This window comes from Salmo trutta, chromosome 21, assembly GCF_901001165.1.
Source record: "Salmo trutta chromosome 21, fSalTru1.1, whole genome shotgun sequence".
In the NCBI taxonomy this organism is placed as follows: Eukaryota; Metazoa; Chordata; class Actinopteri; order Salmoniformes; family Salmonidae; genus Salmo; species Salmo trutta.
The window spans coordinates 16,175,242-16,187,105 of record NC_042977.1 but is presented as its reverse complement, the minus strand read 5'-3'; positions in this window follow the sequence as shown (position 1 = coordinate 16,187,105).

The following is an 11,864-nucleotide window of genomic DNA, read 5'->3' as shown; positions in this document are numbered from 1 at the left end:
ACTGTATGTTCTCTAACCTCTACATTTTCAGCATGAACTCCTGTCTTTTGCTCACTCTTATCTAAATCTCTGAAATTAATATTGTGTTACTATATTCACCTATTTTAATTGAACTGTACAGTCCTGGAACATGAGTGTCATACTGGACCATACTCAACTGTACGGGATGGATATCCATTCTCCAACATTGTAATCTAAAGATGTGCAAAAAAATTACCTAGACCTGGGGTCTTCAACCTTTTCTTGCCCAGGGACCCCCCCACCCAGGCAACCCAGGGACCCCCTTCATGCGTTAGTAAAATGTCTCGTCGTATCAGGTCAATGATAATGGGAAGGAGAAGTAACCAACATTTTTAAATGAATAGATGTAAATAGTTTATCATTATTTTGACCTCCACGTACGAGGAAGTGTAAATTATTAGCTAGAAAGGCAATTCCAAACCATAGAGATAAAGGGACTCATTAGACATAGTGTCTGTGACGGCATGGGCAGCGTCATTGAGGCAATTTTGAAGTAGTCCATTTTCTTCATGATTGGCTGATCCCTCCTGGTGACCACATTCGAAGTCCCACCCAGTTGACTACATTAAAATGATGGAAGACCTCAGTGGCACTGCTCTGCTTGTAGAGCCTTTCATTCTCTATGCTCAACACATTTTCTCTAACAGGAGCTGTTTAGCTCATTAATCCTTAAGAGTCTATTCTAAGTAACATTAAAAAAAATCCCCATCAAAATCTGTCAGTTTAAACTAGAGATATGTTTTTTGTTGTTGCATGGGCTGTGTCTTAATCCACCGCATCCGCCTATGTCGGCCTTCCACATCTGCGGTGGAAGGTGGCTGAGCTACAGCGGTGTTTGTCAGACCAGGAGACATCCCGAAAATCAGTCTTCTCACAAAAACGTCTGTAGCGTCCGAACGGTTTGGCTAAACTAAAATGAGCACTCTATGGAAAGATGAGACTCGCGAATACGACGGTGTTCTCCATTTTGCACTATAACTCCCACAAGCCTCGGGACTTGTCTGAAGACAACCCATACAAATGAAAGGAAGAATGGTGGTAGTTTTGTGCAGAGACAAATATGTCTCCAAAGAAACTAAAATATTTCCTGAGCTTTCTTATATCTCCTTCAAAATCTTATTCCTTATGATTTGTTGACTGTCTTTTTTTGCCATTATGAATGTGTTAGTCAATTTGTTTCTATGGCTATAGTAGTAAAGCCTATAACCCTATTTGGATAGGATTCATTTTACTCGGAGAGGTAGGGTAACGTGTACGAGAACAAAACACCACATCCTTCATTTTTGTCACTTGCGAATCTGCCATGTCAGTAATTTTCACATGGGAGAGTAACAATTCCAGCCAGAATAGCCTACTGTTTTTAGGCAAACTTAGGTCCTCTGATAGTACTTCTTGCGTGTAAATCTACATTCCTGTGTTTTGAGGGGTATTACATTGTTCAACACCAATCCAGTGGCCTTTTGCTTAAAGTGTCAGCCCTGAGATTGGAAGGTTGGGGGAGTACGATCCCGGCCGTGTCATACCAAAGACAAAAAATGGGACCCAACGCGTCTCTGCTTGGCACTCAGTGTTAAGGAGATACTGTAGATTGAGGGTAAGGAGTTAGATTGGGAGTACGGTCCTTCGATAGATTAGCATCCTGCCCAGGAGTATACTTGTACATCAAGGTGCCGCATGCTACAGAAATAAGTTATACTGTTGTACCATTGAGAGCATTGTGACTTGCTGCATCACTGCTTGGTATGGCAACTGCTTGGCATCCGATCACAAGGCGCTACAGAAGGTAGTGTGTATGGTCCAGTACATCATTTGGGTTGAGCTCCCTGCCATCCAGGACCTCTATACCAGGTGGTGTCAGAGGAAGGCCTTCACATTTTTTCAAGACTCTAGCCACCTAGGTCATAGACCGTCCTCTGCTACCGCGTGGTACCAATTCACCAAGTCTGAAACCAACAGGACCCTGAATAGCTTCTTCCCCCAAGCCACCTGAACTATTTGCGTTGACCTCCTCTTTGCACTAACTCTTTTGACTCATAAAATGCGCTGCTGCTACTGTTTTATCTATCCTGTTTCCTAGTCACTTTACCCCCTACCCATATGTACATATCTACTCAATTACCTCGTACCCCTGCACATCGAATCGGTACTGGTAACCCGTGTATATACCTCTGTTTCCCTCTGGCTCAGTTGGTAGAGCATGGTGTATGCAACGCCAGGGTTGTGGGTTCGATTCCCACGGGGGGCCAGCCCAGAAAAAAAATGTATGAAATGTAAGTCGCTCTGGATAAGAGCGTCTGCTAAATGACTAAAATGTAAAAAAATGTAAATGTATATAGCCAAGTTATCGTTGCTCATTATGTATTTATTCCTCAAGTTATCTTTCTATTATTTTTCTCTCAGCATTGTTGGGAAGGGCCCGTAGGTAAGCACGGTTAGTCTACACCTGTTGTTTACGAGGCATGTGACAAATACATCTGATTTGATTTGAGATAGGCTCCTGCTACTATAAGCCGTTTTGGCTCGAACAAGCCAAGGCTCGTGGAAGGCTACTTAGAGCATTTAACAGGTGCTGCTCACAGTTTGGGTAAGAACATGGGAACACAGTGATCACTCAAAAATATGTTGCAAAAAAAAACAGTGATATGCATGCAACCTACAGATGACTGATCTGTTCTGTCATATATCAGCTTTACAGTGCCTATTTCTCTTTTTTGTCTTTTAAAAGCTGATGACATTGTTGCAATGAATTGATAAATTGTCAAATACATCAGTTAATTAAATGTCTGCATACAGTTCATGGTTCTTTTTGATATTATTTGGACTTTCTCCAAATATTCACGTCAAGAACAGCCTCCAGGCTTCCGTCGTAACTGTCAATTTTGAATGAGACATTTTTTTTTGGACAGGTGTCAGTTTGGTAAAACTAATCCCGTCCGAATTGTCCTCTGGAAAAACAAATGAGCTGGGGTAATAATTACATAACCGACGTTCTATACTAATACAAGTTCAACATACTCCAGTGAGTGTAATTTGCTCAATATTAGGAGTTGAGAATTCAAGTAGATATCATTACAAAGAAGATATTCTCATATGTTATACTGTAGGTATGTAATTCAAAATGTGTTTATTCTGTTGTTGCTAGCAATATTCATACAAACATTTTTGGGGAAAATTCACTTTTGGGCCCTCTGCAATACCTCAGAACCCCGGTTGAATACCCTTGATGTAGACACACTCCCAATGGACCTCCAGAATTGTAATCTGGCGGTCCAAGAAACATCCAATGGACCTCTAAAAAGGTAATATCGACCAATGACTAGGGGCTCTTTTCAATCTGTAAAATTGAAGCGATACAAATTCTGCGATAGAAATGTAAATGTAATTTCAGATTGAGCCGATATAAGAAGCGATTGCCATGAATACAACCCCCGCTAAAGAGGGAACATTGTCTCTTCAGCGATGCGGATTGAATAGAGATTTAAGTATCAACTGTTAAGCAACCTCCAAGAGGTTTATCCAAGTCCAAGAAGTATGTCCTAAATCTAGCTATTGGCACTGTAAGTGATAGCATGTGGACGTTTATGACTCGTCCTGGAGGCAGAAATGATCGATTTCCCCTTAGATAGGCCAGCTGTAAAGTCAAAATTGTCTACATTTGCTTTTTGGTCTTAATTTTATGTTAGGGTTAGGCATTACGGTTAGCAGTGTGGTTAAGGTTAAGTTAGAAATCAGATTTTGTGACTTTGTAAAACGTTAACCTTCTAAATGGTACTGCAATCATTTGGAACCGTGATTTTTCAAGATTATGCAAATTGGTAATATTTCTTCATCGGTTTTAAACATCGCTTAAAAATCGAATCCACATTTGTGGAAACAGCGCCACTGTTCGCTCGAGTGGCTTTGTTATTGTTTTGTTGATTAAAATGGAGAGGAGTGTCAGGCAGCATGGTAAAAAAATGGAGGAGCACTAAAGCGCTTTAGATAAATGTGCTCAGAGGTGGATTCAAGTAAACTGCACTCTAATGTCCACTTTTATGGAAAACAAGCAAAGGGTTTTACGCATGCTCTGTTCTTGGGTCTCCAGTGCTGCGTGAGTGGAAATTTGAAATGGAAGTTATGGACTCCCTTCGCTTGCTTCTTTTATGGGAAAAAGTCCACAATGTAACTGACATTAAATGTGGAGAATTATACTTTTGCATCTGTTGGCCAGCAAGTAGGCTCTTAATTGTGATGCCTATAACTTCAGTTTGTTGTTGTAGCCTTGTGTTATTATGCAATTATTAAGGGCCATGTTTAATTAATTAAATTGGAAGTTAAATTGTGATCATTGTCACAGCTCTATCGCAAATGTACCATTCTCCACATTTAATGTCAGTTTCATTGTGGATTTATCCCTGAAATGAGATGTTGGTTTATCAGGCGCTATAGGCTACCTGCAGCTAGCTCAGCATCTAGCTCAGCAAACCATGGCAAAATTGAATTGGAATTACAATCCCAGATTAGCCTCAGCCTATTGAAATAACAAGTCAATCTCACAAATAGGCCATTTATAATGGTTTGTAGTCTTAACATCTGGCACATAATAACAGCACAATTGCCAGAAAATAGCCAAACTTTAGTTTTTTGAAGTTCATTCAAGTGTTTCTTGCACAGAAATGTCGAGATCCTCTGTCCAGCTTTCATCACTCAAATTCATCTGTCGGATTTATCTATAGTTATGCACAAACATTATTTATTTACAATTATAAACTGGGTAGTTTGAGCACTGATTTAGACCATGTACCACAGGTATGATAAAAAAAAATATGTTTTACTGTTCTAATTACGTTGGTAACCAGTTTATATATATTTATACAACAGGTGGGTCTAATCCTGAATGCCGATTGGTTAAAAGTGCATTCCAGCCGGTGTCTATTCCACAAGTTGCCACCGGCTAAATCTATGACAGTAAAATGCCTATTTACTCATTTCCATCTGACTGCGCAATTCATTGTCTCATCACCCCAACCAAGCAATTTATAAGCTTGATCTCCAGTACCAAAAGCATCTAGACATTATCTCACATTTCTTTTAGACTAACATTTAGTTTTCAACAGCAGAGATTTGTATAAAGTCTGTCTCTCCGACATTTGCAACATTGTTTTAATATTCAAATTCGATCTCCTGCTGTCTCATAGTAAAGAACGTTTCGGGAGTAGCGTTTCTCAGCCAGTCAAAATTATGAATCAGCTGGCAACATTTTTATGGATATATACAACAAAAATATCAATTGAAAAAAGGTAAAATGAAACACAGCTAATTTGCAGTCTTTCCAGCTTCAGTTTGAAGTGATTGTGTTGGCTAGCTCCTCTGAAAAACAGTGCTCTAACGAGTGAGCACATTTTCTATGCCAGGCAAAATCGCGCCTCATTAGCTTCTTGTTATGGATGCATCCAAATAAATGTCACTAGAAAACAAATGCAAATGCAGCAACTTTGCTGTTATTCTGGCTGCACTTTTTTACGTGACTGTAAGTTAGCCGTAGTTGGCTTGCTAGCAAGCAAGTTGATAAAAACGTTGCCAGCCAGTTTGGCAATGGAACATTTAGAACAAACAACTGTGTCGCTCGCGTCCATAGATACAGAACAAAAAGACTGAACGACTGGGTTGCGTCTCTAGCAACCAAAGATGTGTGTCTGGACTATATCTTGTGGAAGAATGAAATAGTATGAATAAATTCATTAAAATATGTCAGTTATTATCTGAATATGTTGGAAATCCATTGTATAAAAGTGATAATGCCTTCGAAGCCGGTGTTTGGAGAATATATTGGAGGATATATTGGCAGGGGTGTCGTTAGGCCCAAACACCGGCTTCGAGGGCATTACCACTTAAATATATACTGTACTATATATATATATATATATATATACACACAGTTGAAGTTGGAAGTTTACATACAACTTAGCCAAATACATTTAAACTCAGTTTTTCACAATTCCTGACATTTAATCCTAGTAGAAATTCCCTGTTTTAGGTCAGTTAGTAGAGAGAGTGATTTATTTCAGCTTCTATTTCTTTCATCACATTCCCAGGGGATCAGAAGTTTACATACACTCAATTAGTATTTGGTAGCATTGCCTTTAAATTGTTTAACTTGGGTCAAACGTTTCTGGGTAGCCTTCCACAAGCTTCCCACAATAAGTTGGGTGAATGTTGGCCCATTCCACCTGACAGAACTGGTGTAACTGAGTCAGGTATGTAGGCCTCCTTGCTCGCACACGCTTTTTCAGTTCTGCCCACAAATTTTCTATGGGATTGAGGGCTTTGTGATGGCCACTCCAATACCTTGACTTTGTTTTCCTTAAGCCATTTTGCCACAACTTTGGAAGTATGCTTGGTGTCATTGTCCATTTGGAAGACCCATTAGCGACCAAGCTTTAACTTGCTGACTGATGTCTTGAGATGTTGCTTCAATATATCCACATAATTTTTCTCCCTCACGATGTCATCTATTTTGTGAAGTGCACTAGTCCTTCCTGCAGCAAAGCACCCCCACAACATGATGCTGCCTCCCCACGGTTGGGATGGTGTTCTTCGGCTTGCAAGCATCCCCCTTTTTCCTCCAAACATAACAATGGTCATTATTGCCGGCTGCGTTGTCCCATGGTGTTTATACTTGCGTACTATTGTTTGTACAGATGAACGTGGTACCTTCAGGCGTTTGGAAATTGCTCCCAAAGATGAACCAATTTTTTTTTCTGAGGTCTTGGCTGATTTCTTTAGATTTTCCCTTGATGTCAAGCAAAGAGGCCCTGATTTTGAAGGTAGGCCTTGAAATACATCCACAGGTACACCTCCAATTGACTGAAATGATGTCAGTTAGCCTATCAGATGCTTCTAAAGCTATGACATCATTTTCTGGGTTTTTCCAAGCTGTTTAAAGGCACAGTCAACTTAGTGTATGTAAACTTCTGACCCACTGGAATTGTTATACAGTGAATTATAAGTGAAATAATCTGTCTGTAAACAATTGTTGGAAAAATTACTTGTGTCATGCACAAAGTAGATGTCCTAACTAACTTGCCAAAACTATAGTTTGTTAACAAGAAATTTGTGGAGTGGTTGAAAAACGAGTTTTATTTACTCCAACCTAAGTGTGTGTAAACTTCTGACTTCAACTGTATATATTATGTATGTATGTATGTATGTATGTATGCATGTATGTATGCATGTATGTATGTATGCATGCATGTATGTATGTATGTATGTATTTGTACCCCTTTTTATCTTCCCAATTGGTAGTTACAGTCTTGTCCTATCGCTGCAATTTCCGTACAGACTTGGGAGAGGCGAAGGTCGAGAGCCATTCGTCCTCCGAAACACGACCCTGCCAAGCCGTACTGCTTCTTGACAGACTCCTCGCTGAACCCGGAAGCCAGCCGCACCAATGTGTCAGAGGAAACACTGTACAACTGGCGACCACAGTCAGTGTGCCTGCGCCCGGTCCGCCACAAGGAGTCGCTATTGCGCGATGTGACAAGGTCATCCCGGCCGGCCAAACCCTCCCTGAACCTGGACAACCATGGGCCAATTGTGCGCCACCTCATAGGTCTCCCGGTCGCGGCCGGCTGCAACACAGCCCGGGATCAAACCCGGGTCTGTTGCGATGCCTCTAGCACCGCGATGCAGTGCCTTGGACCGCTGCCCCACTCGGGAGGCCTCTAGTAACCAGTTTATAATAGCAATAAGGCACCTCAGGGGTTTGTGTTATATGGCCAGTATACCATGGCTAAGGGGTGTGTCCTAAGTATTGTCCTTAGCCGTGGAATATTGGCCATATACCACAACTCCTCGGACCTTACTGCATAATCATAGCAGTCGAAACCAGTTAAATCAACATGCATTGATGGAAAATTATCAGGCGAGTTTAATAAGGGCAAATTATATTTTCTTTAGCAACATATTCTTAAACTCACAATAATTATTATTTTGATGGAAAACCGTATTTTGCTTCTTAGCCTACGTCTTTACAAATTACGTCGATAAACTCTTCTCTTGCTGCAGGAAAAAACATTTGGGCTAGTTTTCCGACCTGGGCTGGTTTTGAAGGGTCATTGGCTTAGAAACTTTAGCTAGACCTGGCAACCCTGCAGAATTACATTATTCCAACTATAGGGCAAAACAGATGTGGTTGGCTTAGATTGTTGACATGTAAACTATATTTAGTCTCCAATGTTTATTGAAAACATAATTAAAGTTGCACAAAGAGCATTTGTTGTTCCTTTAGCTAGCTAGCGAATTTTAGCCATATTAGCATAGACTTGACATCAGTCAAAACACCTCAAAACAAGACATGGTATCAAGTACCAGACAAAACTAACTGAAATGAGCCACCTACGATTCCCCACTTGGCAGTTTCTTGTCATTGTTGCTAGCTATCTGGCCATCCAGAATCACAACACACAGCCTTCTGTCCCATTGAAGCGTGCGCATCGTTTTCGTGACATTCTCAATCTCAGCCAACCCGTCTTTTCTGCTGTGCTATCGCGCGTGCCATGATGTCAAAGTGAGAAAAAAATGCTGTTGTTTACAGTAATTTATTTGTTGCTGTAATATCCCAAACAGAAGTGACAGTTTCACCAATTAAGTATTCTAGATTTAAAATAGCCTATGGTGTGGCCTCTTGAAAAAAGAACAAAAACCGCAAAGAGCTGTTGCTATGTCCTGTGGCAGATCTAATAAATGTAATTTGAGCGCCATGGGGCCAATGTGTACCTTACCAATTTCACAATACCAAGGTGATTTCCAAAAGATTGTCGAACATTTATCTAAGACAAAGATGTTCATGGCACCATCTTGACTTGGGGAAATTGCTGTCTGTCTCAATAGTTGTCAAAGACTGAATAATTCAACATCCCTTTCACTGAGCATATTTCATTAGTGCTGACCTCCATCTCTATCACATAATGTCAACAAGAGTGAAACAGGTGTCATTTCATTACATACAGGTCAAATTCTCCTTATTTTCAATACATTGCGTTTGTTAAGGTGCATTGCAGAAGTATTAGAGGAGTTTTTTAAAAACCTTTTGGAGAAATAGCTGGTGGGCAAGACCGCCCCATGCAGTAGGGCCCATTCACTACTTCTACATTGTTGACAGTTTTAGTAGAAATCCAGCAAACCCTTCCTTCTTCAGCAGACATCTTCATTCCTCTGCTCTGACAAGCATTGGTGCTGGTGGGACACACTGCATACATTTATTCACAGATTAAAGCCGAAACGTGGCGAATGCCCCTTTTAAAACAATATCGAATGGACTTTTATCTATATGCAAATGACTCCCCTCTCATACGTGTTTTCAATAATTAACGTGGATGACGGTTGACACTGGGGCCAGGATGTCTTTTGTCCCACTAGATAACCTGCTCAAGCTGCCTCTCATCTCTGATCGGAAACAATTAGTTTTGTTTGGAGACACAAGCTGGGCTCCCATGTTGCTGCTGTGCTTCTGTATACCTGAGCTATGAAGAGAGGACTGTATCACTCTGTACTGCTTTTTGGGCTTCGTGATTCCCCATCAATACTGTATCAAGAGATAATATTTTCTTGAGCACGTTTTTTTTTTTTTAATTGCCTTGACAGGACAAAATAAAATCACATGAACATCATATATACACTGTCATTTGAAAAGGATCCAACGGGATGAATTTGACATAGTGAACTCCCGCATCTCATTAAACTGAGCTCTTCCAGCTGTGTCTGAATAGATCAATGAAAAGACAAAGCAAAGCAGCAGCAGAGCTCTCTAATTCAGAAGCTCATGAGTTCCTTTGTGTTCGCCTGCAGATGTTCATGTAAAACATTAGTGACTATCAAAGCAGAGGGGCGTGGTTTGAGGCTGCAGGCTTTAAACATCACGAGACAAAGACAGCTACATTGAATTTGGATCTCTTGCTGCGTACAACCATGTCTTCCCCTCAGTACCTCCTTAGTAGGAATTGGGAGTTGCTGTGTTTCTTTGGAGTATGGAAATAGGGAGATTGTGGTGATGAATTCTCCCACTTTTTCTTTCTCTTTTTCTCTCTCTCTTCTCTTTCTCACTCTCTCGCCCCCCCTCTCTCTCGACCTGTTTCTCTATCTATCTCTCTCACTCACTTGACCTGTTTCCCTCCCTCTCTTCTCTCCCGCTCTCCCTGAGCTGCTGACAGTGTGTAGCTGAGAGAGGCTTTTTCCACAGTAAAAGTAATCACCTCCATTACCATCTATCAGGGGACCACCATTTAACAGCTGTTTCAGGCAGGCCTCTAAAAGGGATAATATCTCCTGTTTCACACAGCAGAGTCTTGGACTTAAAACAGCAGGGCAAATGCCTGAGATTGGAACTGGTACATATCGTTTTTTGGAGCTGAAGCTTAGAAAATCCTATTCACTCTACTTCCACAGGACTATTAGAGAAGAATTGTGTTCACCCCTGGAAATGTGGCAGAACAATTAACACACTGATGAAAACGCTTATTTTGCCAATATCATTAATTGGTAATTAATTAGTGTAAGGAAATGGGTTTGCTTCGGGAGAGGTACTCATGCCAAACCCTCTTCATGTTTGGCTGGCACACTGATGCCCTCCTGTTTGGTTTTGCCAATCCCCTGGCACCCAGCGCTGCCTGCCATTCCCGCTCCATAGATCCTCAGTGGGCATAAGCCCAGGCCTGGCATTGCTACAGACCCAGAGCCAGGACCACATCATGCTTACGAGCTGGTTGTTGTTGGATGCCCCTACCATGCACGTCTTGGATGCCCTGCCATGGATGCTCTAGCTCGCTCTAACAGATTGATTCAATTAAGGGCTCTATTCAATCAAATCCGCTTTGGCCGACATCCGCATAGCGGTTGTTTTGACGGTGTCGGAGGTGGAACTGTGTTAGAGCTGTCAAATCCACAACTGGCTCCCGGCATTCTACCTAAAACGGATATTGCCATTGGCTGCACGGAGTCGCATTAACAGAAATCCCATGGAGCCTTGTTTACAAGTTCCAACACTAGAATGTGAAATGTAATTTGAGTGCAATTATTTCTACATAGCCTACACTTTCTCGTTCTGAACTTCTAATGCAACATCCGCTATGCAGGTGTCTGCTATTGCCGGTTAACACTTGATCTGATTGAATCTTGGCCTAAGGGAACGGACATCCCGGTTCTACTTGGGAGGAAGCCATTTCTTAAAGCACATGGATTAGATCAATTATTGCTGGGCTTAATGTGAGGAAAGATGAAGTAGCATTATTGGATAACATTGTAAAACTAACTTTGATAATACAGTTCAAACTAAACAGGGAGAGGTTTGTTTTAAAGTCTATCTTCTCTTGATGGGAAGCACAAACCATGAGTAAGATGGATCAGTCAGCATTAGATACTTTAAACTCACACCAATGAGTATTCAGGGGTACTGTGGCTAAAACAATACAAATAGTCACTGTTATGCATGTGTGCTCCGCCTAACAGTCACTCTTAACTCCATTACCCATCCAATCACCATTCCAGTGGACACGCCTAGATAACTATTCAGTTGAGTCGAAGCCATCAAGCATTTACAATAAATGATCAGTCATGATGGCTCTCTCCTGTTGTCCTTCTAATTTGCCACACGCCACCATGGAGGAGCATGAACACCTCTCTTTGAGCTTCCTGGTAGTACCAATTACCTGAGGTCAAAGGTCAAGATGCTATACACAGCTCAACGGCAGCTCCAATTTAACACTGTGTCAATATGCTAATTCACTGTCATGGTGATTGTCAGACTGCAACTTGCAAATTAGATAACAGGAGCAGTGGTACAATTCCTATTTCCTACTGGTGTTACT